The sequence below is a fragment of the Priapulus caudatus genome, unplaced genomic scaffold (assembly GCF_000485595.1).
Source record: "Priapulus caudatus unplaced genomic scaffold, Priapulus_caudatus-5.0.1 Scaffold3264, whole genome shotgun sequence".
Taxonomy (NCBI): domain Eukaryota; kingdom Metazoa; phylum Priapulida; class Priapulimorpha; order Priapulimorphida; family Priapulidae; genus Priapulus; species Priapulus caudatus.
In genome coordinates, this window is record NW_014580325.1 from 1 (window position 1) to 8221 (window position 8221).

The 8221-nt window shown below is 50.2% G+C and overlaps 1 long non-coding RNA gene across 1 annotated transcript in view; it reads right to left on the reverse strand.

The window, feature by feature from the left end:
- Nucleotides 1-416: 416 nt before the first annotated feature.
- The window catches only part of LOC106819352, a 10952-nt gene continuing 3147 nt past the window's right edge, over nt 417-8221 (reverse strand). Inside the window, exons 2-4 of the long non-coding RNA XR_001395405.1 lie at nt 2397-2508; nt 2077-2193; nt 417-542 (exon numbers count right to left, since the gene is read on the reverse strand). This is a non-coding gene — a long non-coding RNA (uncharacterized LOC106819352). The remainder of the gene's footprint in view (nt 543-2076; nt 2194-2396; nt 2509-8221) is intronic.

Sequence of the window (8221 nt, forward strand, 5' to 3'; positions counted from 1 at the left end):
AAGTAAACACAGGTAATACATGAGGCAGTATTACAGGTAAACACAGGTAATACATGAGGCAGTATTACAGGTAAACACAGGTAATACATGAGGCAGTATTACAGGTAAAACAGGTAATACATGAGGCAGTATTACAGGTAAACACAGGTAATACATGAGGCAGTATTACAGGTAAACACAGGTAATACATGAGGCAGTATTACAGGTAAACACAGGTAACATATCAGGCAATATTACAGGTAAACACAGGTAACATACATGAGGCAGTATTACAGGTAAACACGGGTAATACATGAGGCAGTATTACAGGTAAACACAGGTAATACATGAGGCAGTATTACAAGCAGTATTACAGGGTAAACACAGGTACATAGTTAAAAAACAAGTAAAACAAGTGAACACTCCCTTCCTACCTCCAGTACAGTTCTGTTCGTCGCTCCAATCGCCGCAGTCATTGTCGCCGTCACACAGGTAGGTGGCGCTAATGCAGCGTCCGTACGTACACTGAAACTCGTCGCTGCGGCAATGCTCGACCGTGTGAGCTATAAACATAGAGGGCGCTGATTACCAGACCGCACATCGCGGCGCGAGGGCGCGATGCTATTACGCTCATTGATGTCGTCACGGTTAGCAGGCGGGAGTTTTTGCAGCTCGCCAGCCGATCGAGATAAAAATTATTTCGCCTGCGTCGCGCCGCAGGCGCGCATTACTGCTGCATCGTGGGATGCGAACTCCGGCTGGGAACCGCGCCGGCTGGCCCGGGCTGGGGTTAATCTCTCATGGAGCTTAGCTGCTGTACTAATGCTGCTGCTGCTGCCTAACACCGCTGCATTAGCGACCCACGCGGACACTAATGACAAAGGTGAAACACGCGCAGATGATGCCAGAATCACACGCGAATAACATAGTGAGTGAATGGCGAGCGAATAATGCAGGGATGGTAAGCAAGTGACGAGTGAATGATGGGGTGATGATGGGTGAAATGATGGGTGAAATGATGGGTGAATCGATTGTGGTGAATGATGGGTGAATGATGGGTGAATGATGGGTGAATGATGGGTGAATGATGGGTGAATGATGGGTGAATTATGGGTGAATGATGGGTGAATGATGGGTGAATGATGGGTGAAATGATGGGATGAATGACATATCAGGTGAATGATGGTGAATGATGGGTGAATGATGGGTGAATGATGGGTGAATGATGGGTGAATTTGATGGGTGAATGATGGGTGAATGATGGGTTGAATAAGGCGTGGAATGATGGGCTGAATACATGGGTGAATTGATTGCGGTGACATGATGTGATTGATCGGTGAATAATCGGCGTGATCGGATGGGTCGAATAATGGGTGAATGATGGTGAATAAGGCGTGAATGATGGGCTGAATAAAATGGTGAAATATGGGCTGAATAATGTGAATGATGGGTGAGGTTGATGGTGAATAATGGTGAATGATGGTGATCAATGGTATACTGGTGAATGGGTGATAATGGGTGAATATGGGTGATTGATCGGTGAATGATGGGTGATTGATGGGTGAATGATGGGTGACTAATCGCTCGATGATGTCGAATATGTTGACATGATGCTGATAATCGCCTGACCACCTACATCACGTGATCTGATCGGCTGAATGATGGAGTTGAATACATCCGGGCTGATTGACTCGCGCGTGAATCGCATGGTGACATTAATCGGTGAATGATGGTGAATAATGGGTGATGATGGTGAATAAGGTGAATGATGGGTTGAATGATGGGTGAATGCATGACACGGGGATGGTCACACGCCCCCGCGAATGATAGCCTGAACTTAATCAGGTATTGCATGCCTCGACACTCAACATCGGGTGCACTGATGCGGTGAACTGACCCTGGGTGAACTCACATGCCGTGAATCCAATGGGATGAATCGATCCGGTGAACAATGGGTGAACCTGATGCAACACAAGAGATGGTAAGCAAATGATGGGTGAATGATGGATGAATGATGGGTGAATAATGGGTGAATGATGGGTGAATGACGAGTGAACAATGCAGGAATGACAAGGAATGCTGCGATGAAGTCCTTACTGCAGTTAATTTCGTCCGAGCCATCATCGCAGTCTGCGTCGCATCGCATCGCCATAGCAACGAAAACGCAGTTCCATCCGCGCAGACGAACTTGTTTTGGGGAGCATGATCCACGCTCTATTGAACAATAAAAAAACGCGTCTCGCATTAAAAAAACGCGCGAAGAACAAAGTGGTCAAAAGACTGGAAATTGCCAATGAAAAAAATCAATGGAATTTTTTTTTAAAGAAGCGTTGGACAACTACGAAAATTATACATTTGGAAAGTGTGAATTGCCTCCCCCCACCCCCACCCCACAGACAGATGGCGCCACTACGCACCACAGTTCTCGTCCGAGTTGTCCCCGCAGTCGTCGTCGCCGTCACAGCGCCACCTGGCGAAATGCAGTTGCCGTACTGCAGTGGAACTCGTTGTCCGTGCAGTTTGGCCGTTCTGGAACATCGGACACAGATATGTTTTGCGGTGTTCGTGAACCGTGCATGTGAAAGGCACGCGTGAACTGACGCATTTCTTGTGTTGGAACATTGGAAGAACATACGATCAAGCATGCAACAGCCACATGCTGATGTTCCTACGTGGTAGCACACCACTGAAATATAAAGGAACTACACATATAGGGGTGTTCCGGAAAATAGATGTTCCACAGTTAGAGGAAACACACGTAGAGAAAAAGTTCCCCCACCCACTGCAAATTTGTCATGATTAACACCTGATAAATAAATAAATAAATATATATATACTATACAGAACTATAGTGTCTCTACATTCCAACGAACATAATATATATATATAAATATATATATATATATATATATATATATATATACATACAATAATATATATTATATATAATATATATAATATACTTATATATTATATAGGTGTGTTGGGAAATGTAGAGGAAGCTAATATATAGCATAAAATAGTTTTATATAAGGGCTGTCAAATAGCCGCTGGCGCTAGCAGGGAATAAACATGAATGGTGTTTGCCGAGCACCGTACGTAACTGTAACGTGTGCCAGGCACTGTGCGCAGGCCCTGTATCTATTAGCTACACGTGTAGGCATGAAAGCGTACTACACACATACGCCCCCTATAGGTGTAGGCATGAGTGTACTACATGCACACATACTGCCCCTATAAGATGTATGCATGAAGCGTAGCTACCAGCCACATACCCCCCGCTATAGGTGTGCATGAGTGTACTAACACACATACCTATCAGGCTGTAAAGGCATCGAGTGTACTACACACACATACCAAACCTATAGATGTAGCATGAGTGTACTACACACATACCCTATAGGTGTAGCATGAGCGTACTACACACATACCCCCCTATAGATGTAGCATGAGCGTACTACACACATACCTATAGGTGTAGCATGAGTGTACTACACACATACCCCCCTATAGGTGTAGCATGAGTGTACTACACACATACCCCCCTATAGATGTAGCATGAGCGTACTACACACATACCCCCCTATAGGTGTAGCATGAGCGTACTACACACATACCCCTATAGGTGTAGCATGAGTGTACTACACACATACCCCCCTATAGGTGTAGCATGAGTGTACTACACACATACCCCCNCACCAAGAGATGGTAAAATAACGGTTATCAACGCAGCAAGTATAACACAGGGCCAGCTATGGGACAGAGTCAGTAAAGCAACTGAATAATAATATAACGCACATACGTGATAAAGACTGATCTATAATTCAATCATGTAAATGCGACAACAGCAGCACGTCGCAGGCGGCGATAGCGGCAAGGGTCGCGCTTAGTTTTATGAAGGAAAGCTTGATTATACATGAGCACAACACACAACAGTGCGGAACTTGTAATTGAAGAGGTAAAGGGCCTACGGTCGTATTGTAAATGTGGGCGTTAATATTTATTGTTCAGGTTTTTACTGACTCTGTCCCAAGTGCCTGTGGCTATAACGGCATTCCGTGCAACACACCTCACATCAACACGCAAGCATTTGTCTCCATAATGTCAGCCACCATAATGAACGTACAGCCGGACATTTAATCGACGGCAGACATTCTAACAGACGGCAACATTCGATGAAGGCAACATTCGTTGAAGACAGCATTCAATTAAAGCAATATTTAAGTAAGGAAAAATTCAACAAAGACAACATTCAATATGAACAACATTCAATTATGGCCACACTTGAATGAAGGCAAAGCTTCGTTAAAGACAATTCAGTTTATGTAACATTCAATTAAGGAAACATTTAACGCAGACAACATTCAATACAAGCAACATTTGTTGGAGACAACATTCAATACAAGCAACATTTGTTGGAGACAACATTCAATTAAATTCCACTCTAGGTTAAGACAGTGTAATGTTGCTGGAAGACACACTGCATACAACTTATACTAGAACTCAGCATGCACTGATGCGCCCTCTGTGAACGTGTGTGCCTGCGTGTGTGCGTGCGTTTGCATGTGGTGGCGTGTGTGCGTGTGTGGTGCGCGTCGTGTCGCCGTCTATCATGCATGCGTGCGTGCGCGCGTGTGTGCGTCTTATATACCGTGCGTGCTCGCGTTGTGTGCTCTATACTCGTCGCGTGCAATCGCGCGCAGCGTGTGTGCGTCCCCTATATTGCGTGCGTGCGCGCAGCGTGTGTGCGTCTAAGCCGTGCCGTGCATGCCGCCGCAGTGCTGTCGTCTATATCGCGTGCGTGCCGCCGCCGTGTGTGCGTACTATATGCGTCGCGTGCGCCATGCGACGCCCCGCGTGGTGTGGGCGTTATATGCGTGATAGTGCATGCGCGCGCGCAGCAGTGTGCGTCTATATGCCGTGCGTGCCGCGCCGACGCGTGTCGTCTGATATGCGGTGCGTGTGCAATTGCGCAGCGCGTAGTGATGCGTCTATCATGTGTGCGTGCAGCGCGGCCCGGTGTAGTGCTCTATATGCGTGCGTGCATGCGCGCGCGTGTGTGCGTCTATATGCGTGCGTGCATGCGCGCGCGGCGGTCTGTGCTGCGTCTATTAGCGTGCGTGCATGCGCGCGCCGTGTGTTGCGTCTATAATAGTGGCGTGCCGTGCATGCGCGCCGCGTAAGGTGTGGCGTCCTATATGCGTGGCGATGCATGCGCACGCGCGCGTGTGTGCGTCCTATAATGCGTGGCGGGCATGCGCGCGCGTGTGTGCGTCGTAATACATGCGTGCGTGCATGCGCGCGGCGTGCGTCTATATGCGTGCGTGCGTCTATATGCGTGCGTGCATGCGCGCGCGTGTGTGCGCGCACTGACTGGCCAAACCAGCATTCGCGAACAATGACGAAGCAATGAATCAGACACAGCAGCTACTAACTCAGTTATCATGTTACACTCACACAATCACGCTGAACATGGCGGCCAGACAGACATCAGCACCAACAGACGCGAAGGCGACAAATTGCAAGCATTTCGCTCGTCCAAGTTTCAATTAGTACATCTAATTAGCTCGTTTAATTCATCGGTTAAGTTGATTAGCTAATACAATTTCTACTAACAATTTCAGAACGAGCCGAAAGGCTTCTAAACGTTGGAATGCTTGAGCATGTCTGCGTTTGTACTTACGCGGCTCGTCCATCCCTCTCCCCTTTATATGTCTCGTCTCTCCCCCTCCCCCCTTTATCATGCTCTCGTCCATCCTCTCCCCTTTATATCGTCTCGACCATGCCCTCCCCCTTTATATGTCTCGTCCCCTCCCTCCCCTTTATAATGTCTCGTCCATTCCCTCTCCCCCTTTACTATGTCCTCGTCATATACCCTCCCAGACCCTTTATAATGTCTCGTCCATACCCCGCTCCCCCTTTATAGTGTCTCGTCCCTGCCCCTCCCCCGTTTATATGTCTCGTCCATCTGCCCTCCCCCTTTATATGTCTCGTCTCCCTCCCGTCCCCCCTTTATATGTCCGTCGTCTCTCGCCTCCCCCTTTATAGTTCTCGTTGCCGCTCCCCTCCCCCTTTATATGGTCTCGTCCCTCCCTCCCCCCCTATTATATGTCTCGTCCTCTCCCTCCCGCCTTTATATGTCTCAGTCCCTCTCCCGTCCCCTTTATATGTCATGTCGCGTCCCTCCTCCCTCCCGCGCCTTATGTGGGCTTCGGTCCGTCCTTCCGCTCCGTCCTTTTCTGTCGCCTCATCCCTCCCTCGCCCCGCTTTATGTGCTTCGCTCGTGCCTGTACCCTCCTCCTTTCATGTGCCTCATCCGCTCCTCCCCTTTAATGTCTTCCGTCCGTCCTTATCCCCTCCCCCTTATTGTCCTCGTCTCTCCTCCCCGCTTTATCTGCTTCGTCCGTCCTTCCCTCCCCTTTATGTGCTTCGTCCCGTCGCTTCCCCTCCTCCCTTTGGTGCCGTCAATCCTCCCTCCCCTTTAGGTGCTTCGTCCGTCGTTCCCTCCGCCCCTTATGTTGCCTCGGCTCTCTCCCTCTCCCTTTATGTGCTTCGTCCGTCCTTCCCCTCCGCCCGCTTTTACTGTGCTTCGTCGCGTGCCTTCCCCCCTATTTCATGTGCTTCGCTCCGCCTCCACATCCTTCCCCCGTTACGGTGCCCTCGTACCCATCACTCTCCTCAAACCATTTCACAACTTGTGCCTTGTGTCTCCGTCGCTGTCATGTTGATTATGTCTCTACGTCACTCTCCATTCAGCCCCCCCACGTTCTCTCCTCGTCTAACTCTTTGTCCTCTTCTCTAGAAACTTCCGCATGCGTTGTCGCTGCATCCGTCTACCGCTTAACGCCCCTGGGTGTGGACCCTTCGGTCTTCCCCAACATCACCCCGCTAGTCTCTTTTCCCCATGTTCCGTGACATTACTCTTTCCGAACTCTGCCATATCATCATCCACCCCTTCCCCCGTGGTCCTTGCATATTTTTCCTTCTTGATCATTCATTACACAATGCATCCTTCCTCCTGTTGTCCTGGCATAATCTCCTCTGCGTTTCGCATTACACATACATCTCCCCTTCCCCGTTGTCCTGCGGCATATCCACTATACAATTCCCTCCCCCGTGTCCTTGCCATTACCTTTTCCGCCAGTCATTATCACATGCATTTCCCTATCTCTCTCCGTTGTTTCCTGACGTCCCATTCGTCGCCCCAATCATTATCGTTACATTTACATTCCCTTCTCCCTGTGTTCTCTGTCTCATACCCCGGCCCGCAATACCACATGCGCATCCCTTGCCCCATGCGTCCTGGCCCATACCCCGCCGCATACACATGCATCCCTTCCCCGTGTCCTGCCATACACATGCATACCTTCCCCGTGTCCTGACATACCCCGCCGCATACACATACATCCCTTCCCCGTGTCCTGCCATACACATACATCCCTTCCCCGTGTCCTGCCATACCCCGCCACATACACATACATCCCTTCCCCGTGTCCTGCCATACCCCGCCACATACACATGCATCCCTTCCCCGTGTCCTGCCATACCCCGCCGCATACACATGCATCCCTTCCCCGTGTCCTGCCATACCCCGCCGCATACACATACATCCCTTCCCCATGCTACGGTACCGCACACCGCTTCTCCCCTCCTCCACGCATGCACCTCCTCCCCACGCCCCAGCTCACCGCTTCTCCCCTCCTCCACGCATGCACCTCCTTCTCCCCACGCCCCAGCTCACCGCTTCTCCCCTCCTCCACGCATGCACCTCCCCCCCCCCACCGCCCCAGCTCACCCTTCTCCCCTCCTCTTTGCATGCAGTAACCTGTCCCTCCGCACTGCGGCAGCGGCAGCAGTGGGTGGATCACCTACCGTTAGTATTCAGAAGGTTCGGTTTGGGTTTTTTACTCTTTAGCGGAGCCTTCGGCGGCGGCGGCGGCTTGGTCGGAGCGCCTTCGATCTTAGCGGCGGCGGCTTGGTTAGAGCAAACAACAGCATAAGCAACAGGTCAGAGGTCACGCAGGTCAGAGGTCACGCAGGAGAGCAAGACGGCGCTAGCGTTACCAATCGCAAAACTGCTCACTCTCTGCTGCGCACTTCGTCTCGTATTCAGCCGACGGATTCGGAATGAACTCGTACGTCGAACGCCGGCTGAATAACGGACGAGAAATTACGACGAGGGATGGCTTCGGGGTGACGGCATGCAGAGAGATGCTGAGCATCATGGTGGGGTTGGGTTTCG